Source organism: Amphibalanus amphitrite, unplaced genomic scaffold (assembly GCF_019059575.1).
Source record: "Amphibalanus amphitrite isolate SeventyFive unplaced genomic scaffold, NRLGWU_Aamphi_draft 000141F_arrow, whole genome shotgun sequence".
In the NCBI taxonomy this organism is placed as follows: Eukaryota; Metazoa; Arthropoda; class Thecostraca; order Balanomorpha; family Balanidae; genus Amphibalanus; species Amphibalanus amphitrite.
The window spans coordinates 855,785-881,303 of NW_024881636.1; the positions used below are offsets into that span (position 1 = coordinate 855,785).

The 25,519-nt window shown below is 49.5% G+C and overlaps 1 protein-coding gene and 1 long non-coding RNA gene across 5 annotated transcripts in view; one reads left to right on the forward strand and one right to left on the reverse strand.

Annotated features, from left to right (window-relative positions):
- LOC122382523 (cAMP-dependent protein kinase catalytic subunit 1) overlaps window positions 1-25,519 on the reverse strand; it is a 142,663-nt gene that overhangs the window by 62,204 nt on the left and 54,940 nt on the right. The window lies entirely within an intron of this gene.
- Window positions 815-24,410, forward strand: LOC122382524. Its single transcript, XR_006256695.1, has 3 exons — window positions 815-845; window positions 18,494-19,073; window positions 24,270-24,410. It is a non-coding gene; the product is annotated as an uncharacterized LOC122382524 (long non-coding RNA).

Below are 25,519 nucleotides of genomic sequence, written 5' to 3' on the forward strand. Positions count from 1 at the left end.
TCCCGTTTCACGCTTTGCCCATGTCAGTGCAGCTCTCTCGAGGCTAGCACTCAGTTGGGAATCAGATAACAGTCAACACCAAAATTTACCGCTCATGAGCGACTGGTCAGCGGCGGCGGCGGTTGGTTCACATGTTTTATTTTTGTTCCAGAGTGGTGCCTCGAGTTAAGCGATTGCGCTTTTGCACCACTCTGCTATCACTTTTATGTTGCTACATTGTGCCATATGTTTCATTGATCATGCTTTATTTCTCGTGTATCTTTTGTTCCTTAATAAACGTTTTGTGTGTGTGTGTGTGTGTGTGTGTGTGTGTGTGTGTGTGTGTGCGTTTGTAAGACCAGCGTAGTGGTGCCCTTTGTCCGATACACCTACGCGAAGTGGTGCCCGTTTGCATAGTGGTGCCCGAAAATCGGGCACCACTATGCTGAGCATCACAACGCCTTCCTTATGTCGTGATATATCGTCTGTATAAATATCAGATGGGCCCCTTTTTACTGGATTTTGCCATAAAGAGTGTGAATCAAGGTCACGTGACTTCCCTCGCGTTCACACAAATCCGCCGGGCGTTTCAGCTTTCTGCTGTGCCATATTGATGACGTATGAAAGAGATGGTACTTTGTGATGATGGAGTGGGTAGGTATTTTGCATGTACAAATGAAAATATTTTGATGTTTTCGGTTTTGGGTGGCAGATAGATTAAATAATAACAAATTTATACCTAGCGTTTTTAAATAGGTAGTAAATAGGCACCTTGAAATGACAACACGCCCATCCAGAAGTACTGGTGTCCAGCTCTATCAACTACCAGTCCGCCATTCTCGCGCGGGCCGAATTCGATTTCGACGGTAAGAACTAGGCAATTGTCTATCTATCAAAGTGCTAATTTGAATTGTTTTGAGTGTTAAATATTCTGATGCCTTGTACTTAAAACCATTTATGACTATCTAATGACCCAAAATTACGTTATCCCCACGGTTTCTTTTGTTGCCCGCGTCGTTTTGGTCTCGGCAGTTGCTAAATATAAAATGCCTGAAAATGCCTACCTATCGGCTTGAATGATATAGTACTTATGATCATAGAGAGGTAACATTGAAATTATTTATTTGAGGATTTGTCTGGATGATTTATGAATATTACAACAAAATAATAAAACAAAAACTATAGGTATAAATGAGATTGACTTGTAACTCGTAAGAATGACTGTTCTTCAAAAATGAGCCAAATGGCTGTTCCATTTTTTTTTTTGTAATTTGTCATCCTGGCGCAATTTTATGTATTTTCTTTTGTAGTAGGTATCGCATCCAGATTTAGTGACCGTTAACTTTTGAATCCAGCCTCGGGATTATATTTGTAAATAAATACCTAGGTAAAATGCTTGGTGTTTGATATTGCACAAACAGTAGTCGTAAAGCAGGCGTCACACTCCTTTTTGCAACCAAGGAGAGGCGCTATATCCAGAGAGCTTTCTTATCAAGCCTAACCAAACCAAACATAACCAAACCTAACCTAACCTTACCTACAACCTACAACCTAAAACCTACCACCTACAACCTGAAACCCACAACCTACAACCTAACCTACAGCACCTCCCCTTGGTTGCAAAAAAGTGTGACACCTGCTACACTACTTCCGCACAAACTTGCTTTTTGGTCTTGGGCCAAAAGTCAGTTCTTGACCCATCAGTAGGTAAGTCACTTGGGCTTAGCGACAAGTTGAACTTTGCTTTTGGGCATAGAAAAAAGTCACTTGGATATTGGGGTGAAAAGCAGCCAGCCTTTGAACTTTGTGACATGCTTTTATGGACTTGGGGCAAACGTCGCCTTTGAACTTAGCGACAAGTCACTTTTGGGGTTAGTGCCAAAATTTGCTTTTGGGCATAGCGGAAAAGTCGCTTTTGGATTTTAGGTATTGAAGCAGCTTTTTGGCTTAGCGGCAAATAGTTTTTTTGACTTAAGCAAATGTCATTTTTTGAGTTCACGAGAAGTCGCATCTGGGTTTAGGGTCAAAAGTCGCTTTTGGATTTTAGGGGCTAAGGCAGATTTTTGACTTAGCGACAGATAATTTCTTTACTTTGGATAAATTTCGCTGTTGAGCTTAGCGACTACTCGCTTTTGGGTTTGAGTCAAATTTGCTCTTGGGCATAGCAGAAAAATAACTGATGGATTTTAGGGGCTGAAGCAGCTTTTCAGCTTAGTGAAAAATAATTTTGACTGTGGAAATGCCGCTTTTTGGCATAGCGACAAGTTACTTTTGAGTTTGGGGTCAAAATTTGCTTTTGGACATAGAGGAAAAATAGCTTTGGATTTTAGGGACTAAAGCAGCTTGTGGGCTTAGCGACAAATAATTTTTGGACTTGGGACAAATTTCTCTTTTGACCTTACCTTAGCGAGAAGTCGCTTTTGGGGTTGGTGACAAGATTTGCTTTTACGCACAATGAAAAAGTATTTAGGGTTTGGGGGGCAAAAACCGAACTTTTGGCTTTGAACGGGGTCTTTGTACATGGAAGATAATTTTCAGTGAAATGAATACCTACCTATGTTTTTGTGTGAATAATGTAGGTCAGTTTTTACCAAAACATAAAATATTATAAGTACCTACCTTGTTTATCACCCAAGTTAAACTGTGTTGTATTTAATGCCATGTGCCATTGTATAGGTACATGTTTACAAGGGCAGTTCCTAACTTCCTAACTTCAATGATTTTTTTTTACTGATTCTGAATTGCATAGAACATAGATCTTATCTTTTTTCTCCATCTTCAGAAGGTAAGATTCTCAGTAACTGCTATGCACCAGGTACCTATAGCATTTGTGTTGTGTGTAAATCACAGGTAATTATTGTGAAATAAATCTTGCAGACTGACTGTGTAGAACTTCAGTGGACTGGAACCAATCAGGACTCTGCTTTACCAAATTATTACAATTGCAAGTTGCAACTGATTCTGCTTCAGACCCCTAAAGTACATTCTTTTCTGGGCGCTGGTGTTTGATGCCAGAGGCTGGCCAATACCTACCTTTTTATGATATTAGCAAAAACTAACTGGCGGATCCAGCTGTCCATTATGGGAGGGGGAGGGGGGCGGGGGAAACCACTTGGGACAAGGACGATTTCCATGCTCAAAAAGATGTTGAGTGGAGGGATGTGCATTCCGCAGTTCGCAGGCCACTTGCCGCAGTGGGCGTTGAGCTGGTGCTTGTTCGGCCGGCTCGGCGCACCGGTAATCGCGGCAGCGCCTGGGCCAGCGGCTTGACACGGCCATCTTTGGTGACAACCAGCATCACGTGTTGGACTACCTGCGCGGCCGCTGCAGCGTGCTCGACGCGAACGCACTCTCGCTCCGGCCGCAACTGGTGGGTGCCGAGCCTCTGAACCCGTGGGCGAGCGGTGAGGCGCTCCAATATCGGCGGGTTGGCCACCAGGCCGAGCGCAGTAGCGTCGCCGACAGCTGCAGCTGCCAGACGCGCTGCAACTGGCAGACGCGTTCTCTGGACGACCCGAGCTGCGTGCAGGCTAACCTGTGTGGAGTGTGGTGGTCTTGTTATGGTGGCCGCTGCGGTCCCGTACCGCCACGGTTATCGCTGACTGTGGGCCGCTGTGTCAGCAGCCGCGCTACCCGTGCCGACTGGGCGCGCCCTGCGGACCGCAGGAAGGGCACCTGCAGGCGCAGTGCCGCCGCCGCCCGGCCCAGCTACAGCTGCCACTGCGAGCTGCGGTCCGGTTACACGGCCGCCGACCCGCGCTGCGTCCTGGACGACGCCCGTCTGGCCCAAGCACCCTGTCTGCACGGCGACTCGTGCACGCCCGATTATATTTTCTTTAGAATGGCTACACTTGTTTCCAGGGGCGGATCCAGGAATTTTCGGGAGGGGGGGGGGGGCGGCAAGTCGAAATAAGGGCGACCTGGCAATCCGGGGGCGCTTCATACGAGGGGCGCCAAACCGTCGTCAAAATCGAGAGTTTAAAACCCACGCCGTGCTGGGGGGGGGGGGCGTTGTCACGCTCCCCCCTCAGGTTTTCGCCAATATCTTAAAACCGGCTGCGCACAGCGCCGCCATTTTCAGGATACCTTATCATGCATTTTTTCTGCACATGTAAAAATGTCAGACCCGGGTGATGCAAGGTCAGGTCACCAGGTCATGCCAAGTGACGTAACCTCAGAAAAAGTTCAAATGCTCACCATTGCTATACCGCCTGAACGATCGTTTTGAAACTTTCAGCGTTTGATGAAAGCAACAATTTCATGAAATGTATATCTCGGAATTTTGATATGTGAGCTAAGGTCAGGTCAGTTTTGCGACCTCTCCATTAGGCATACTTAAGCCTATGGGAGAAAACTGAAAGGCATCTCTTTTGGACGAGCGCCATTCTAGACAATCTCAAGCATTAGGATACATATAGAATTAACACACTGAATAAGAAAATTGCACCTGTGATCACTCATTATGTTCCCAGGTCATGAAAGGTCCACAGCAGTTTTTTGAAAATAACTTTTGATAGATACATGCTAGAGCGATAAAAACACCTCAGTTGTGTTCAGCTCGACGATACGGATCGACTGATATGCCACATGATCTTTCCCGGTCAGGTTATGACTTTGACCTGAGGTCAAATTCTCAAAATTACCTTTCAAGGTCAACCTATTGTTCATTCGACGCGTCTCGACGACAGAAACGCGATGCTGGCAAACGTAATGTCGAGACTCTCTTGAGTCAAAAGCTTTTGCAGGAAAACATTGCTTGTAAAACGGCAATTTTTTAGAGTTTTTGCCCTCTGAAGGCTAAACCGTTGACCTGAGGTCAAATCTGAGGACAGTTTACGGAAACACCTTTGAAAGGGCTATCGAATGCGCTTTTCCGCGGCGCTTTAGCTGTATTGGTTTCCGAGTTATGTGCCGGTGTTTTGAAAAATGTTGAAACAGGCAACATTTTACCTTTGATGACCTCTGGTGACCTGACCTTTGACCTGACCTAAAAAATGACCGTTTTCTTTTCGTCCTGTTTTTGGACGATCTTTCCAATGCCGCTTACCGCGTGTCGCTACGCGGCCCAGGAGCCGAGTTGGACGAGGGGGCGTGACCCCCCAACCCCCCTCCCCCAGCACGACACGGAAAACTCAAGCACCACCAGCACGGCGTGGGTTAAAAGTCGTAGATGGGCGCCACTACGTTAGCAAAAGAGATTAGCAAAAACGTGGCCTCCATTTGCTGGCGCGTCTTTCTTCCCCGGGTGATGTCTCTCTTTTTTTCTGGAAGCGTCTCACTTGTGCTGGTATGCCTCACTTCTCTCCCGGGGGCGCCCAACCTCTGCTTGGATCGCCCAATCTGTCATGGGGAGGCCCACTTTGCTTAAGTCGCCTCATTTCTTCTAAGAACGACCAATTTGCTGTAGGCGGCCCACTTATCTGGGACGCCCATCTTCTGATAGAGTGCCCCTCTTCTTCCTGGTGCGTCCCACTTCTACTGGGAGTGCACCTTTTCTGTTAGGGCGCGTTTTTGCTGCTGGGGAGTTCCTTTTTCTACTGTGAATGGGGCGGCCCTCTCCTGTTGGGCGACCCCAAATTCTGCTGGAGGCGCCCCATTTCTGCCCAACTTTTGCTGGAGTGCCCCTCTCCTGCAGGGGGCACTTCTCTTTTGCTGGAGACGCCTCTCTTCTGGGGGCGCCCTTCCACTGCGGGGGACGTCTCTCTTCTGCCAGAGGCACCCCTTTTCTTCTTATGAGGCTCCTCTTTTTTTGCTGGGGCGCCATCTTCTGCTCGGAAGTCGGAGCGGGGCACCCCTCTCCTTTTACTGGGGCACAGCCAGTGGCGTATACAGGGAGGGGGGCATGGGGGCCATGGCCCCCCTTTTCCGCCCAGCCGCCCAAATGGCGCCCCAATTAGCGCCGACTAGGCTGATGCCGTTTTACAGAGAGAACATGAATTAAAAAGTGATGTGCAGGCAAAGATCGAACTCAATATCTCTTTGGGGGTGCCTGGACACCTAAATGTTCTCCAGGGCACCCCCAAGTACGACCTGAGCCCCCAAATGTTGAAGATCGCCCCTCCGGATACCAGAATATTCCGAACCCCCGCGGTCGATGGCGCCCCTGAAGAGCCGCTGGCACCCACCTGAACGGAACAGTCGCCCCATTAAAGCTTGATGGCGCCCCTCTAGAGCACCCGGCGCCCCTCTGAAGTTCACAGCTGCCCCAATCGACCCATCCAAGATCGATGGCGCGCCCTGAAACCACTGGCGCCCCTCTAAAGCACCCGCATTCTTCTCAAGATCACAGTCGCCCTATCCGAGATCAATAGCGCCCTCAAGAGCCACTAGCGCCCCCCCCCCCCCTTGAGACTGAAGTCGTCCCGCTTGAGACTTAAGTCGCCCCATTCAAGCCCAATGACGCCCCTCCAGAGCGTCCGGCGCGCTTCTGAAGATCGCGCCCATCTAAACGAAGGTTACAGCTGCCCCATCTTAAGATCGATGGCAACCCTCTGAAACCAATGGCGCCCTTCTAGACTACCCGGCACCCCTCTGAAAATCACATTCGCCCCATCCGAGACAACGCTCCTGGAGACTACAGTCGGCCCACCCAAGCTCAAGCCCCTCCAGGGCCTCCCTCCAGCGCCCTGCTGAGGCAACAGTGGCCCCATCCATGCCCAATGGCGCTCCTCAACGCCGTTCTAAAGATCACAGTCGCCCCATCAATCCAAGGTCGCTGGCGCCCCTCAAGAGTCACTGGCGCCTATCTGAACCGGGACTTCAGTCGGCCCATCCTTGATCAATGGCGCCCCTCTGAAACCACTGATGCTCCCCTGAAAATCCCAGTCGGACCATCCGAGATCAATGGCGCCCCTCCAGAGCGTCCGACGCCCTACTGAAGGCAGCAGTGACCCCATCCAAGCATTGCACCCCTCTAGAGCACCCGGTGCCCTTCTGAAGATCACATTCGCCCTATCCGAGGTCGTCGAGGCCCTCCAGTAGTCACTGACGCGAAACTGAATGGAGACTTCGGTCGCCCCGCCCCATTCAAGATTGATAGCCCCCCCCCCCCGAAACAATGTGGCTAAATTCATTTTACGTCAGGGGGAGGATGTGGAAAAAAGGCCAGAAAGGATGTCGTTATTTTCATAAAACTTGACTTTGACCCTTTCTTCATACAGATGTCACCGTTTTCATATACTTCACGAGAAAATGATGTAGAGATATTGAATAGGTACTGATAAAATTTTGAAGGCATTCTGATATTCGGGAGAGGTTTTTGAGTCGGGTCATAAATTCAAATATTTTTGTTATTCGAATGGTTGTCTTGGCGTCTTTTGAGAGTTTGCGAGGTTCGTGTTTCTCTTGCTCCTAAAAGTTTAAGTTCGAGGTTATATTATAAGTGGTGACTGCCGTAAGGATGTCTTTATTTCTATTTTTAGGATGTCATTATACTTTTCATTATGGGAGGATTTCCCCGCAACATTACAATTTTGGACACACTGCCCCGAAACCACTGACGCTAGGCAATTATTGGACAATAGGGCTTTCTCATCGACACCAAGGGCCCATTTCAAGATGCAGCAGCCAGGCGGCCCTACTTAGATCATTTTTAAGGTAAGGTCGAACTGGTCGAAGGTCAGGTCACCAGCGACAACCGAAAATCAAATTTCGCCGATGTTGACATTTTTCGACAAAGCGGCGCATGTCAGGATTTAGAAAGAGATTGACCTACAGCGCCACAGCAAAGCGCTTATTCGATAGCTCTTTTTATGCTCTCTCTTATTGATTATCTCAGATTTGACCTAAAGTAAACGTTTTAGCCTCAAAATATACTTTTCCCGGAGGACGTTTATCTGTAATACTCTTGGCTCAGACCTGCACGAGATTAGTTTATCCAGCATCGTGTTCCATTTTTCGAGACAGACGAGTCAAATGAACTAGAATTTGACATTAAAAGGGCATTTGAGAATTTGACCTAAGGTAAAGGTCATTACCTAACCGGGAAAGGTCATACTGCATATTAGTCGATCCATATTTTCGAGAAGGAAAATAATTATATAGGGTGTTTTATTGGTCTATCATATCTCTATCAAAAGTTATTGTCCAAAATCTACTGGACAGGGCTGCGGAGTCGATGGATTTTCGGCGACTCCGACTCCGACTCCGACTCCGGCTTTCAAAAACCAGCTCCGACTCCGACTCCGACTCCGGGCAGAATTGTCGACTCCGACCGACTCCAACTCCCGACTCCAACTCCGCAGACCTAGCAGGGCTGCGGAGTCGACAGATTTTCGGTGACTCCGACTCCGACTCCGGCTCGGGTTTCTAAAATCGACTCCGACTCCGACTCCGACTCCGGTCACAACTGTCGACTCCGACCGACTCCGACTCCGACTCCGACTCCGCAGCCCTGCTACTGGAGACCTTTCATGACCTGAGATGACCTCAGTAACATAAAAGTGGTCACATCACGAGTGACATTTACCGATTAAATGTGTCTATTTACCTGAATCCCGATGTTTGAGGTTGTTTTCGTTCAGAAGAAGAGCATTTCAATTGTCTCCCATTAATCTGCGCCGTGCTGGAAGGGGGTTCCGCCCCCTTAGGTTTTTTTCGCGCATATCTCAAAAACGGCGTCGCGCAGCGCCGCTGTTTTTGGTACACCTGTTCATATATCTTTTCTACACAGCTTGTAAAAATTTCAGATCAGGGTCGTTCAAGGTCGGGTCACCAGGGCACGTCAAGTGGCCTTACCTCAAAAAAGTTTTAACCCGGCAGTTGCTGGGGTATTTCGCCACCCACCGTTTGCTGGGGGGGGGCGTTAAACGCCCCCAGCCGATAACTCGAGAACCAATAGGCGCAGCGAAACGCACGAGGCGGCAAACGAAAGAGCGCGACGAGACGCTTCAGATGAGTACTTTAAAGTTGAATTTTGAGGTCACAGGTTGGGTCAAGGTCAGGTCAAACACCTGAAATCGGGCTTTCAGTAGCATGGACTTCAGGACTTCGCAATGGGCGCCTCTCGTCACAAACTCTGTCAAAACGGTGCACAATCCATCATATAAAGCCTACAAGAGTGTCCGCTCCATGTAGCGGTCAGTCAAGCATAGGTCAGGGTCAAGGTCAGGTCAACCGGGTAGGCACATATCCCCGAAAATCAAAACTGATATTCGCAGCCTGTGACACATGTTTTATGGGTAATTTGGGGCGTAGAACACGATGGTAACATTCATTTTATCATATGTGTACGTGTTTGGCTAAAAAAGTTCAATTTAAGAAATGCATGTATCATGGTCGTGAAGTAGTCACGAGAAATTGCAAAGATTCAGTTCAAGATTTTGGAAAATGCGGAACGATAATCAATAATCGAAGATAGCCATTTGATTGTTCATGGTATTGGCAGTGCAATGGCATTTACGGCATGTCTGTATGTCTATTCTGTGATTTTATATGATTTTTTGAACATATGCCGTTTTTGGTCGAAAACTCAGAAATCATGACGTCACTAAAACCTCGATATCTCAAAAATTTTCCAACCGATTTTTTTGAAACTTTGTCACAATAAACTTCAATCAATTCCCTACAGGTACCCAAAATTTGGCGCGCCTGCGGCGCGCCGTTTTTTTGCTATGGCCCGGCGAAAAAAGTGGGGGCGTTTAACGCCCCCCCCCCCAGCAACTCGCGGGTTAAGGCCCGCTATAGCTACAACGACTGAACGATCACTTTTGAAACTTTCAGAGATTGATAAGACTAACAATATGTATAAAATGCTCATCTGGGACTTTTTATTTCTGTGACCTAAGGTCAGGTCAATTTTGGGACCTCAAGTCAGTGGGAGAAAAGTGAAATGCGCCTCTTTTGGACGAATGTCGTTTAAAACCCTCCAAACATCGGTTCATAGGTAAACATAACACACTGAATCGTAAAAATGCACCTGTTAAGCTTTTGTGTGCCCTTGAGGTCATCTCAGGTCATAAACGGTCACCAGCAGTTTTTTGGCTATAACTTTTGATAGAGACGTGCTAGAGCGGTGAAAACACGTCAGATGTGGTCAGCTCGACAATACGGATCGACTGATATGCAGCATGGCCCATTCCGGTCAGGTCATGACCTTGACGTGCGGTCAAATTTTCAAAATGACCTTGCAAGGTCAACATGTAGTTCATTCGACGCGTCTCGACGAGAGGAACACGTTCCGCGGCGCTGTAGCTCTATTGGTCCCCGAGTTAGCCGTTGGCAGTTTCCAAAATTGTTGAAATGGACTAAATTTTACCTTTGATGACCTCTGGTTACCTGACCTTTGACCTGACCTAAAAATTGAAACGAAGTCTTTCCGTCATTATTTTTGACGCTCTTTCGATTTCCCCTTACTGCGTGTCGCTACGTGGCCCAGGAGCCGAGTTAGAGGGGGACTTGAAAACGCCCCCCCCCCCCAGCACGACACGGAAAGCGCAGGCCACCAGCACGGCGCGGGTTAACTAATAGATAATAGAGAGGTCGCAAAATTGACCTGGCCATCTCAATGTAGATATTTGGTCTGAGGATTACGCAAGGCGAATGTTCGGTGAGATCAGCAGGTTTCTATGGCGCTTATTAAAGTCGACCATGCACACTCACATCATCAAAAGTCGTCTTCTATACTACGCCGGCCGAAGACATTCCCTTCGTGCCACTATATGGGACAGTCTCACGCCTCACCCATCTGGCACTCATGCAGTCATGAGTGTCTGAGATTCTAAGCACGGCCACCCCGGTCGACCAGAGGCTGCAGTCCACAGGTCACTTTGGATCAGTGAGTGAACTTGTATGTTTTTTTTTGCAAAGAATATAGATTGTGCCTATCGATCAACGTATATTTTAACCCGCGCCCTGCTGGGGGGGGGGTGTTTGAACACCCCCCTTGTGGTTTTTCGCGAATATCTCAAAAACGGCGGCGCGGAGCGCCGCCGTTTTTGGTACACCTTATCATACATCAATTCTGCACACGTTGTGAAAATTTCAGACCAATGTCATTCAAGGTCAGGTCACCAGGTCACTTGAAGTGACCTCACCTCATAAAAAGTTTCAATGTCTGTCATAGCTACACCCAGTGACCGATCGCTTTCAAACTTTCAGCGATTGCTAAGAGCAATAGCATGTACAAAATGTATATCTCAGAATTTTGATATCGATGACCTAAGGTCAGGTCAATTTTGCGACCTCCCCATTATAAGTCAATGGGAGAAAATTGAAATGCGCCTCTTTTGGACGAAAGACATTATAAACACTCCAAAACACTGAATTACAAGTGCTTTAGACACACTGAACATGAAAATGGTGTCCGTGACCCCTGTTTATGCCCTGAGGTCATCTTAGGTCACGAATGGTATCTAACAGTTTTTCGCAAATAACTTTTGATAGAGGCATGCTAGAGCGATGAAAACGCCTTAGATGTGTTCAGCTCGACGATACGGATCGACTGATATGCAATATGACCCTTTCCGGTCAGGTCATGACCTTGACCTGAGGTCAAATTTTCAAGTTGACCTTTTAAGGTCAAGTTATAGTTCATTCGATGCGTCTTGACGAGAGGAACACGATGCCGGTAAAAGTAAGCTCGTACAAGTCTTGGGTCAAAAGTTATTGCAGAAAAACTGTTTCCGAAAAAATCGGCTATTTTTGCAGTTTTTGCCCCCTGCAGGCAAAACCGTTGACGTTAGGTCAAATCTGAGAGAATTACTCAGAAAGGGCGCTAATAGGGCTATCGAATGCGCTTTTCCGTGGCGCTGTAGCTCTATTGGTTCCCGAGTTATGCGTTGGCTTCTTGGAAATCGTCGACATTCGACCTGGAAATCGGCGAAATTTTGCCTTCAATGACCTCTGGTGACCTGACCTTTGACCTGACCAAAAAATTGACCGAAGTGATTTCCTCATTATTTTTGACGCTCTTTCGAACGCCGCCTTCCGCGTATCGCTACGTGGCCAAGGAGCCGAGTTAGAAGGGGGGGTGTTCAAACACCCCCCCCCCCCAGCAGGGCGTGGAAATCCAGGACCCCCAGCCGGGCGCGGGTTAACGTTTCGAATTCGCATGGGTGTGTGTTTTGAGATAGCATGTCCGTAGCCTGAGCTCGTTTCCTATATCGTGCTAAATATGCATAAAGATCAAGGCTTTTGATAAAAAACACCGGGCTGCAAATTGCAATAATTTGATTTTATGAAAAATCAGCGAAACCTGGTTCTTATAGGTACTCGTATTTTGCAACACCTAGTAAATCATGCATGAATATATGACGTTACATTTTAGACTGACCCCCTGTCACTAGCTCACAATGGCGCCCCTCTCAAGGGAAGAGTCGCCCCCCTCGAGCACCATGGCCCCCCCTTTCGCTGATTTCTGGCTACGCCACTGGGCACAGCCCCTTTGCTGGGGTTGCCCTTCCGCTGTCAGGGGCGCCCCTCTTGTGCAGAATATGCTCCTTTTCTTCTTGTAATGAGGCGCCCCTCTTCTACTGGGGGCGCCCAACGGCTGCTGTTTTCTGGGGCACCCATCTGCTGCTGGGGCGTCTCTCTGCTGCCGGATATTGTCAATGGGGCGCCCCTATCCTACTTGGCGAGCCCAACCTCTGCTGGAGGTTCCCTATCTCTGATCAACTTTTGCTGTGGCGCCTCTCTTCTGCTGGGGCGCCCCTCTTCTGCTGGGGGCGCCCCTCTCCTGCTGGAGGCCCCTCTCTTCTGCTGGGGCGCCCCTCTTCGCTGGGGGCGCCCCTCTCCTGCTGGAGGCCCCTTCCGCTGCCGGGGGCGCCCCTTTTCTGCCAGTGGCACCCATTTTCTTCTTACGGGCTTCTCTTTTTTTTCTGGGACGCCCATCTGCTGTCAGGGCGCCCCTCTTCTTCTCGGAATAGGGGCGCCTCTCTCCTTTTGCTGGGGCGTCGCTCCTCTTCAGGGGGACACCTCTCCTGCTGGGGGGTGCCCTTCCGCTGCCAGGGGCGCCCCTCTTGAACAGAAGGTATCTTTTTATTCTTGTGATGAGACGTCCCTCCTTTGCTGGGGGGCGCCCATCTGCTGCTGGGGCGACTCACATCTGCTGGGAATGGGCAATTCGGCGCGTCGCTCTCCTGCTTGGTGAGCCCAAATTCTTGCTGGAGGCGCTCTATTTCTGCTCAACCTTTGCTGTGTCGCCGCTCTTTTGCTCCGGGCGGCCTCTCTGCCGTGGGCTATGGGCGCCTTTTTCGGATGGAGGGGGGGGGGGGGCGGCTGCCCCGCCGCCTCCTGGATCTGCGCCTGCGTGTTTGGACAAAAAATGTATTTTCCAGCCTTAATATACAAATGACAAAAATTAAAACATTGGCCCAAATACACATCATGCAAGTGAATAAAGTGACATAACAGACAGTAAATTCGTTCGAAGAAACATGTCGCATTCTATGTCGCACCCCTGTTCGCCAGATCCCTTACAAGTAGCTGAGCCGCGTACCTACTGAGTTTCACTTTACCAACATTGACATTCAAAGTTAACGAAGAAATGCCTCTAAGGCTTGTCTATGTTTCTTTTGCAACCCTTAACACAAAATTGAAGTTCCATTCCAGTCTGGAAGGTGACCTGCCTCGTCGACATGCTGTACAGTTATGTACCCAAGGGGGGCCATGCCCCCCCCCCCTGAGCGCCGAAGGCGCGAGGGGGCCCCTGCGGTCCAGGGATAACTCTGGTGGACGTGCCTTAATTCCAATACTAGACAGATCACAGAACGTCTTTTACTCGAAAGAAAGAAAAAATATCGAAGAGGGATTCCGTCACAGTGACGAGCCCACAGCGCCCCTTCCTAACTGAGGGCCACTGGTTACCTGAGGGGTCCCCTGGTCACCTCAGGGGCCCTTAGGCCATCTGAGGGGCCCCTTGGTCACTTGAGGGGCCCCTGGTTACCTCACTGGTCACCTGAGAGGCCCCCTGGTCAACTGATTGACTCCTAACCACCTGAGGCGCCCTTGGTAACCTGAGGAGCCCCCTGGTCATCTGAGGGGCCCCTGACCACCTGAGGGGCCTCCTGGTCACCTGAGAGGCCCCCTGGTCACTTGAGGGACCTCTGGTCACCTGAGGGGCCCCCTAATTACATCACTGGGTCACCTGAGGGGCTCCCTGGTCATCTGAGCGACCCTTGATCATCTGAGGGACATCCTGGTCACCTGAGAGGCCCCCTGGTTACCTGATGGGCCCCTGGTCACTTGAGGAGCCCCTGATCTCTTGAGGGGACCCCTAGTTACCTCACTGGTCACCTGAGAACCCCCTGGTCATCTGAGCGGATCCTGACCATCTGAGGTCCCCCTGGTCACCTGAGGGCCCCCTGGTTACCTCCGTGGTCACCTTGGGGCCCCCTGGTCATCTGAGGGCCTCTGACCACCTGAAGAGCCTCTTGGTCGCCTCAGTGCCCCCCTGATCACCTATATATGGTGCCCCTGGCTGGCTATCTGAGGGGCCCTTGTCACCTGATGGGCCTCTAGGTCAGCTGAGGGACCTCTTGGTCACCTGAGGGGCCACCTGTCACATGAGGGCCCCTGAATATCAGGGGCTCCTAGCTATCTGAGGGGTACCTGGTTATTTGACGGGCCCCTGATTATATGATGATTCCTTCTTACTTGCGGGGCCCTTGATCACCTGGGTGGCCACTGGGCAGTGGTCTGAAGTAACCTTGGTCGGTCACCTGATGGACCGTGTTTACCCGGGAAGTGTCTGGTTATCTGCAAGGCCCCTGCAGCCATATGAAGGCCCTTATTTACCCGAGGTGCCCCTGATATAACTGGCCCCTGTTTATAAGAGGGTCCCCTGGTCACCTAGTGGGATCCGGTCAGTTGAAAGTCCCCTAGTCACCTGAGACGCCCCTGATTAAGGGGGTCCCTGATCACTTGGATTCAGTGGCATAGCCAGGGGGCTAGTGGGCATGTGCCCGTTATCGGGTTTAGGTTCCCCCGGGCCCGAGGGGCCCTGTGGTGTCAATTGGCGGCAGAGGGTCCACGCTGACCATCCTTCAATTGAAAAGGACTCGGCAGGGCTTGAGAGAGCAACTCGTGGGCTCTAATGTAGCCACACTTATCTCCAGAAGGGCCCCACACTCGCTTCTAAGGAACCTTTGCCGGCCTCCGATGGCCTAGCTGGCCAATGAGGAATCAGTTATAAGAGCCCCACATCCGTCTGTTATGGCCCCACGACCCACACCAGTGCTTCTGAGTGCCCTCATAACGGCGCCTGCGATGGCCCTCACCGCCACCTCTAAAGGTCGCCGTCCATTGGTTAGGAGCGTATTTTGCGCGTAATCGTCCATGCCTAGTGCGCACTGAAAAGTTGAAGTAGTTTAAGTCGTCAGGAGAAGTAAAGTAATCTTGAGTCGTCAGCGCATGATTCGACGCCCAACAGCCGGCGAATAATCAGCTGAATCGCGCATTCGGCGCTGAACGGCATTCGGCGCGCAGCTCATAGACCCCAACGTTAAATTCAGCGCATATTCAAGCAGTGGACGGCGGCTTTTAGCGCCCCACACCAGTGCCTCTTGAAGGCCCACATTTGCGACTCTAAGAGCCCCCACACCGGCGCCTTTGAGAGCCCTCCGGTAGCGCATCTGACGGCATTTACCAGCGACTCTGAGGGCTTTTGACCGGATTCTGAGGGTCCCTTGTCGGCCTATGAAGAGCCACGAGTAACTTTCAGCCCAGGGCCCCACACATGCCTATGATGGCCCCCACCAGTGTCTCTAAGCCCTAAGGCCCCCACAACGGCGCCTGTGAGGACCCCACACCATTGCATCTGATGGTCTTTCACCGGCACCATTGAGCGCCCCAGACCAGTGCGAGGGACCCACACCGGCGACTCTGGGGCGTTCGCTCGCTATCGCTCATAAAATTATGTGCATTTTATGCATACCTTTCAGGCAAAAATGACGTTTTCGCCTTCCAATTTTCCACATTTTCTTAGGGCTAAGACCGTTACAGATGGGCCCGTCTGCAAGGGAGGACTGGGCCCACTGTACCCAGCCCCCCATGAAAGGTTCTGGGCACGCCCCCTGCCATAGGCGGCGGAACGGGGGGCACCGGGGTACCGTGCCACCCCTTAATTTGGGCATTTTAACATTAGCCCTATGGGCGTTGCATGGAAAGAATGGAACCAAAAGTCGGCAGTGCCCCCCCCCCCCCTTAATTGAAGGTGTTCCGCCGTTACTGCCCCTGCCTGGGTTGGCAGGGGGCCCCTTTGAGAGCAGGTGGCCCCCTCCTGGGCAAAATCATGGGTATGTGCCTGATGCTGTACAAATGCATTAGACAATCTATGATGCCTAAGATCGCTCTTGTGCTATCTATGCCTCTAAATGTTTCACCTATGTAACTTTTATCGCATGCACCACACGGAATTTGTAAATCACACTGCCCTAGCTCTCGGTGGCTTTCTTGTTTCTTGACTGAATGAGGTTCTTGGTCGGCAGACCGGCTGGAGATGAAATATGGAATGATCATTTCATAAATCTTCCTATAACTTCAGCTTCCTTTGATGCCGGTACCGAGAGGTAGTTCTTTTTGCCGCTTCTTCTTTCTCTTGCCCTTCTTCGAATTTTGATAGCTTTCTTTTCTAAACTATATAGGAGGCCTGGTGGTACTTGAGCTTAATAAATACTTTCTTGATGTAGGCTAACTCTTCTTTTATAAACTGTTTAGAGCAAATACGAAAGGCCCGTAGATAGAAGCCCAATACCACTTCCGTTTTCGTTCGGCTTCTGTGGGCTGAGTAGAAGTGAATTAGGTCATTTTTGTTGGTCGGCTTTCTGTGAACTGAGAACGCCGCCTTTTTACCACGGTTCCAGATACGCGTGTCCAAAAATGCTAGCGTGCCGTTATCTTCCTCTTCACAGGTAAATTGTATCTTTGGGTGAACGTTGTTGATCTGGCCAAGCAAAGACATCAAATCCTTGTCGTTGTTTGTGATGATCAAGATGTCGTCGACATACCGGAACCAGATAGTATCGGTTCCGGCTATGCGTAGAAAGTGATCTGCTTCTACCGTTTCCTAAATATGCAGGCGAGTACCGGGTTCAAAGGCGACCCCATCGCCAGTCCGTCAATCTGCTTGAATTCAGCGCCTTCGAACTCGAGGGCGCCGAACTCCACATAGAGACGTACTAGCCGAATGAAATCAGCTTTGGGCACTGGCAGAATGATGTCTGGGTTCTGGTCCAGTGCCCTTGAGTCGCCCCAGCTATAGGCACGTTGGTAAACAACGCCTTGACATCAAAACTTGCGAGGTTCTTGTCTTTGAGATCTTTGCGGTTCAGAAAAGAAGGCGATCAAAATTCGAAGAAGGGCAGGAGAAAGAAGAAACGACAAAAATTACTACTTCTTGACACTGGCGCCAAAGGAAGCTGAAGTTACAGGAAGATTTGTGGAAGGATCATTCAATATTTCATCTCCAGTCGGTCTGACGGTCAAGAACCTCGTTCAGTCAAGAAAGAAGAAAGCCACCGAGAACCAGGGCAGTGTGATTTACAAAATTCCGTGTGGTGCATGCGATACAAGTTACATAGGCGAAACATTTAGAGGCAAAGATACGCGGACAAAAGAGCACTAGAGCGATCTTAGGCATCATAGACTGTCTAATGCATTTGTACAGCATGTCGACGCGGCAGGTCACCTTCCAGACTGGAACGGAACTTCAATTTTGTGTAAAGAGTTCCAAAAGAAACATAGACAGGCTTTAGAGGCAGCATTCATTTCTACACTTTCAACTTTGAACGGCAGTGTTGGTAAAGTGAAACTCAGTAGGTACGCGGCTCAGCTACTTGAAAAGGATCTGGCGTACAGGGGTGCGACATAGAATGCGACATGTTTCTTCGAAGGAATTTACTATCAGTTATGTCACTTAATTGACTTGTATGAGATGTATTTAGGCCAATGTTTTAAATAATGTCATTTGGATATTAAGGCTTGAAAAAGATATTTTTGGTCGAAACACGTGTAGCCATTCTAAAAGAATATAATTAAAAATAGTTCCCATTGTTTATCCCATGACAATACAATTTGTCATCAGATCTTATTAATAGATACCATTCATGAATCATGATTGAATTGAAAATAACGCAAGCAAAGGTCTTAGCACCAAAGCGAACTTATAATTTGACCACATGTGCTACCTGGAAGTAACATCACATGCACTTTTTGTGGGTGGCTTCTTGTGCGACTGCAAGCGACGGCTCGGCTGGCTGCGCCGTGCGAGGACGACCCACGCTGCCTCCTGTACGATGTGCGCTTGGCCGAGCCGCCGTGCGCCGCCGGAGCCCGGTGTCTCTCCCTGGTGTCTTCCAACGATGCATCCCTCCCCCCACAACTCACTTCACACAAACATTTTGTGTTACTTTTTTACCAAGTTTCACCTCCGTCCTGTTGCGGTGCCCTTCACTCAGCGACATACAGATTATATTCTATCCCGTGAGGACGCCGTTCTGACTATGTACAGCGCCTTTTTTCGGCTGCGAAGTCAACCCTCTGACCAATAATGATTATTTTGTTTGGCCTGTTCCAGCAGACTATCCCAGGTCGATGTCCGTACTCTCACGTCCGTCCGCGAGTTGTCGCGCGGTCCACCAGGGAGAGGTGGCAAGCAGACTGTCCAACTGGCTGGTACTGCATCGTTATAAGGGACCGCTGGTCCGAGCCGCTACCAGGGAGGAGGCTGTTGACACTCATCAGCTCTGGTCGGGCCACTGGGGATGATCGGAGCAGTATCTTCACCGGATTGAGAGGATATCAATGTCCGAGTTCGCCTAATGTAACGACAATGAATGCCAAGCTGGCCGCTGCCTGGTCTGCGGTGAAGCAGTGGACACCTAAGCGCACGTGTTGCCGGAGTGCCCGTGCTTTTACGGCCCTCGGCTGCGTGCGCTGGGGAACATCGTCGGCGCGGCCCACGATGTCAAGCGCGACGACGTGGTGGTGACCTTAGCCGCCGGCTACGAGGCCCATAAGAGGCTTGTATTGGCTACGGCGGTAGCTGTGGGGACACAGCAACAACGACATCAACAGCTGGCGGCGGAAGTGGCCCCGGAGCTACGCACCTGCGGACAGAGCTACCGCTGATCCACATCTCAGCTGATGATGCTCAACAGGTGGGTACTGTGTGTGTGGGGGGGGGGGGGGGAAGGGTACCGAAGGAAGCTAGGTCATGTTCGCCCAGATGTGTATGTTGAACTGTCTCCGCTGCTAGTTGGTGCATCTGTTGTGGGGTTAGCGGGGAAATCTCGAGCCTCGTATAGCAGTTGTGCGACAATTGTGTACCGTACCATGTACCGCCAGCGACGTTGGGTAATTACAGGGTGTCCTAAAAGTTTTTATACACCTATTTTTTCCAAATTTATTGGTCATTAAAGAAAATACTTCACTTTTAACATGGGGTTTGACTGGAATAGCAGTTCCATAGCTTGAGCTGAGAAAAGCACAAATCAGGGGCCACGATCACCCTTGGCAAAGATATTCCATTTCTCGTCCTGAAAAAGTGCCTTTATGATGAAAGTGTGCCTTAATTGAAGAAATACCTATAATGCAGCCAGTTCAGCGTCAGCCAATTAGCCTGCTGCTTACAGCCAATGGGTTTGAACTATGCAATATAATTGGGGTCAACGCGTAATAAGCTTCCGCGACCGCGTCAAACAATATTTTATACGTAATGTAGTTCTGCCTATATTATAATATAGGTAGAACATATTTTTAATAAATAGGTTTTTTTTGCTGATCATTTTGAGCATAAACATTCATAAATCTATTGCAAAAAAAAGTCAGGAAAAGAAACTATTCCCCTTAACCCTCGCGGGGCGAGGGGGTTGATGCAACCCCCTAATGTTTTTCGCGAATAACGTAAAAACGGCGGCGCGTTGCGCTGCTAAATTTTGCAGTCCCTCTGAGGCAACCTTTTGGCACCTTCCCTGATAATTTCAGGTCTCTATCATTTTAGGTCAGGTCACCAGGTCACCGAAACCGGCACAATGCAGGGTAAAATTTGACTATACCTAAGCGGCAACGGAATCGCTAAGTTTATCGTTCATAGCGTAAGAACCGCAGGACTTAGCGCCACCAAATTTCAAACACAACTTGGAGCAGCCATTTGACACGTGTCCTGGGAGTTTTGTGTTCCAGTGGCTTCAGGTCAGGTCACAAGGTCACAAAAACCGGTACATGGTCAAAGTGGCACTGAAAATACGCTATTTTGTCAATGAAATCTAGAGTTGTCCATCGATTTGATTCAAACTGGCGGGGTATGCTCACTTGTACGCTCAGCTTACCGAGTTGTATAACGTACTATACATCCAGGTTTTTGAAGTTCGAGTGACCTGAGGTCATCTAGAGGTCACGACAAGTTCTAAGTAAGTTTGTCCGAATAGCTCCAATTGTAAAGATATGCTCCATTTTGGCATTTTTGTGTTGTAATCCCTCAGTTAAGCTCAATTGCGGATGACATTGGTGTTTGTTTGCTGAAAAAAACACTTAGGTCGGGTCGTCTGAATTCAAATAGGTCAAACTACGTTTTTGCTAATAATTTACAGGGCCTCGGCTAACATGTTAACTGGTGGGCCAAATGGCCCACCAGTGACCCGAAATGGCCCACCAGCCTCAAAGATTTGGCCCACCAGTAATTTTCCGAAAAAATCTAAGTTTCCACATTTTTCACATTTCAAATTGAATTAGCAGATCTTATCGTACATTTTCAGGCTGTAAAGTACCCATCGGTGAAACATATTCTTGTGAAAAAAAAAATCAACCTATTGTTTGCAATATCCTCTTGGGGTAAAAAGTGAACTATAGTGGACTAAGTGGACTAAGCCTCGGTCACACTTCACCGGATTGGACCAATGGACGAGAAACGGACGGCGTCCGGTGATGTCCGGGGGATGTCCGTTCGTTTCCGTTGGACGTCCGTTTCTCATCCGTTCATATCCGTTCCATGTCCGGTGGTGTCCGGTGTGCTCAACCGGACACCACCGGACATGGAACGGATATTAACGGATGACAAACGGACGTCCAACGGAAACAAACGGACATCACCGGACGCTGACAGTTCTCGTCCGTTTCTCGTCCGTTGGTCCAATCCGGTGAAGTGTGACCGAGGCTTTAAATTTTATGCAATAATCGCGAAAGACGTCTGCCTCTGTCAATTACAGATAGTGTCGGCGGCTTCCAGCCGATCGAGGTCTGCGAGAGTTCTTGCAAGCTTTCCGATCGATCGAGTGGTTGCAGTCACATAAGCATCTGCCGCAGACCAGTCGGTTACAAGAAAAACTACGAATAAAGCCCTTGTTACACTGCCGAATTTTGGTACACGAATGTGCACGAATATGCAAGTCATCCTATGTCGCGGATCGATTCGGGATCTTTCTTCCACTGTCTTGGCATTTCGCAGACCAGTCGGTGCCCACCGCGCGACTTTTACGGTTCGTCACGACCGCCACGAATATTTCATGAAAAATGAAAATTTCGTGGCCGTTCGCCGAACTTATAATAAACGAACATGATCGCCAAACACTCGCCGAGTCACCGCCGACATGTCGCTACGTGCGCCGACTTGTTGCCAAGGTATCGCCGACTATTCGCAACAGATTCGCCATTCATTCGCGATGTTCGCCGAATCATGGATCAGCTTCGACCCGCGCACGATTAGGGGGGCCCCCCACCCGTTGTCTGCGAATCGGACTCTGTCGGCGAACTGTTCGCCTCTGTCGGTGAACTGTTCGCCAATTTCCTACACGACGTGATTCGGCGACAGGGTCGTGGCCAAAATTCGGCAGTGTAACACGGCCTTAAAGAACAGACCAGTTCAGACGGTCGGGGATAAGCCTGCGAGCGATCTCAGACGGCTCGCCGATAGACACGATATAAGCCAGAGTCATACTAGAGGTAGTGTCGGTGACTTCCAGCCGATTGAAGTCTGCAAGCGATATTATGCGTCTTTACGACCGGTGTTACGGAATATGAGTTTCAATTTAGGTGCGTTGTTTCTTGTGCAGTTTGCAGTGAATTTAGTGGTATTGTGTTGTGCCGTGTGGCGTGTGCCGTATGGAAAGTGGCGCACAGCATTCATTGTTCGTCTTGGTTTGGACACGTGTGGACGTGTGAGATTATTGAGATATTGTTTGAAACTCGATACAAATATAGAATTCGAGACATTGGTGCCGAAACCCGGGAATGGGAAGAGACCTTCGGATTAAGTTGTGATATCTTGATCTCTTGATTTAACTGCCAGTATTGTTGAACTAGATTTTGAAGATGGCAGAAGAAAAGATGATCTTGTTAAAGGGACCCTCCCACCTTCAAAAAAGTTAATGAATTGGCATAAAAGTGATGTCGCTCGGTTCAGAAAGAGCAAAAACGAATATCTACCAAATTTCATCGAAAAATATTCACCGGTTTTCAAGATATTAGACTTTTACTTTTGTTTACTTTTTGGGATCTCCGCTGTTCCTAGCGACTTTATTTGAAAGTGCGGCATTTGTTGCGCGCAAAGCAGCATATACCACCGCGTGCTACAAAACGTTTTAGTCAAACATTTAACGGACGTTCGAAAGCCTGATGACGTCATCAGATTCCCGTAATGGTTAAGAGATAGGGACCACGCTGGTCCCACCCTGCAAGTAAAGGGAAGAAATTTCTTGAACACCATAAAGCTGCGGGGGTTGCGACCAGGATAAATGGTGGTTTCTGAGCTTGGCCGCAAACTTGGCTATCTCAACTCAAAACTAATGTTAAGGTGGGAGGGTCCCTTTAAGGAAGAGAACTGCCGCTCGAGGCTGGCTAAACAGAGCAGTTTCAAAGCTCAAAGAGACCCTTGAGGTCAAAGGTGAGCGATTTGACCTTGATTTGGTGAGATTGGCAAAGAGTGACTGTGAAAAACGTCTGATGACATTGGATGACGTACAGTCTCAGGTAGAGGTTTTGTTCGAAACCGAAGAAGAGATGATGAGTGACATCTTAAAAGCCGCAGAGCTTCGAGAAGAAGCTATGGCAGTGCTCAGTCATGCTGATAAGGTGTCAAAGCTCTCAGATGAGCAAGAAGCTCGGTCATCGACTAGCTTAAGTGACAGAGAAACGACGAAGTTACCCAAGCTAGAGCTGCCAAAATTCTCAGGCAGTGTAACTGAGTGGCAGTCCTTTTGGGAACTCTTCTCTGCAGCAGTCGACCAGAGTGAACTTGCCGATGTGTCAAAGCTGGCATATCTTAAATCGCTTCTAACTGGTGAGGCGGCTCAGTGTGTGGAAGGAAGGAATCTTTAATCGGAAGGAACTACAGTGCTGCCTGCAAGATATTGAGTGATAGATTTGGACGCAAAGAAGTGATTATTTTCAATCATGTGCAGCAGCTGCTCGCTTTGCCTGAACTTTCAGTGCCAGATGTGAGCTCTCTTCGGTCCCTTCAGGACAAACTTTTGTCTCATGTGCGCAGTTTGGAAGCATTGGATGTGAAGGGTGAGCAGTATGGTGTAGTGTTGGTGCCAGTGATACTGCAGAAGCTGCCCACAGCCATCAGGCTTGAGTGGGCCCGTGATGGTGTTGGCAAAGAAAACGACCTTGATTGGCTGTTATCGTTCTTGGATACAGAGATCTCTAGGAGGGAGCGGTCCAGTTCCTTGGCACCTGCATCCGCTCCTGTGAGTTCTACACCGCTCGAGAGCCGCACAAGGAGGAAGAGGATACAGACAGGTGCAGCTCTCACTTCACCACAGGTGGTATGTGTCTTCTGTGCTAAAAGTGGGCACAGCTCTTTGAACTGTAGAGAACTGCTCAAGCTTTCGCTGCCCGAAAGACAGGTTTACATAAAGAACTCGGGTGTATGCTTTAAGTGCTTTTCAAAGTCACATCGTGCCAGGTCATGTGCTGCCAAATGTTCTCATTGTGGTGGAGGACACTCAGTGCTTTGCTGCTACCAGAAACATGGCCCCCCTCAGGTGCCTCCTGCTGAGCCTCCACTGATGCCTCACATTGGTCAGAGTCGTAGTGTGATGAATGATGCTCAACAGGCAACTCTGTCATGTAGGACTGATGAAGCCAGTGGCGGTGTCTGTACTCTTTTGCCAACTGCAAAAATTGATGTGATTAGTCCGGTCAGTGGTCTGAAGGTGCAAGCCACTGCCATTTTGGACAGTGGCTCCAGCAGGTCCTATGTGTCTGAGAATCTTGTTCGTAGAGTACAGCCAGAGCAGATTGGTTCTGAGAAACTGTCCTTTGCCTCATTTGGTGGAAGTACATCTTGTGTTAAGGATAGGAATGTGTACAGTGTTGTGTTTTCTGGTACTCATGCCTGTCCACCTCTCCAGCAGTCTGTGCGAGCTGTGATGGTGCCTGTCATCTGCGCTCCTCTCCGGCGGCCGGTGATTCCAGCCGCTGACCTGAACCACCTGGCCACCCTGAATCTGGCTGACCCTCCCTGCTCACGTGACCAGCTGCAAATTGACCTGCTCGTGGGTATGGACCACTACTGGGAGGTAATGCGCAACGGCTGTCTTCGGGTGGACGGGGGTCCTATTGCTCAGGAAACTACCCTGGGGTGGGTTCTATCGGGTCCACTTGTTGGCAGTACTGCTCACGATCAGTGTCAGCTCCTATGTGTAGGCGAGCTTCACTCAGACTCTCTCCGTCGCATGTGGTCGCTGGAGGGCATAGGGATCTGTGAAGTTGAAGAGTCGGCAGATTCTAAGTCCAATGTCTTGCAGGAGTTCAATGAATCTGTGCGGTTCACTGATGGTAGATATGAGGTGGCTCTCCCCTGGAAAGAGGGTTCCGAAGGTAGACTTACCGACAACAGGCGCCTCGCTGAGTCCCGACTCCAGAGTTTGAGTCGGAGATTGGACAGGGATCCGGCGCTCAGGGATGCGTATGAGGGTACCCTGAAGGAGCTTGAGGAGTGTGGAGTCATTGTTGAGGTTCCAAATGAGGAACTGGTGACTGACAATCCCGTGTGGTATGGTATCTCCCACACCACCCGGTGGTGAAGGAGTCCAGTGAGACCACTCGGGTCCGCCCAGTTTTTGATGCGTCTGCTTGTGATAGTAACGGCGTGTCATTGAACGATTGCGTTGAGGTGGGACCTAACTTGATTCAGAGCCTTCCAGAGGTTCTCTTGAGGTTCCGTCGTTGGAAGTTTGCTGTAACTGGTGACATAAGGAAGGCTTTCCTCCAAGTCAAGCTGCGGAAAGAGGACAGGGACGTACACAGGTTTCTGTTTCGAGTGGGAGACAGGACTCGTGTGATGAGGTCAGAGCGAGTGCTGTTTGGTGTGTCGAGCTCACCTTTCTTGTTGAACGCCACCATCCGGTTTCACTTGTCCAGGTATCAGCCGTGTGTGGTCATTCGCGAGTTATCAGAGAATCTGTATGTTGATGATCTAGTGTCTGGTCAGGACACAGAACAGGAGGCACGCCAACTTCTGACAGGCGCGCAGGCAGTGCTGAGCGAGGCTGGCATGAATCTGGTTCCCACCTCTGCCAGCGCGGTGGTGTTCGATGAGACTCCGACTGCTGAGACATCCCGTGAAAGATCTTGTGTCAAGGTGCTCGGTGTGAGATGGTCC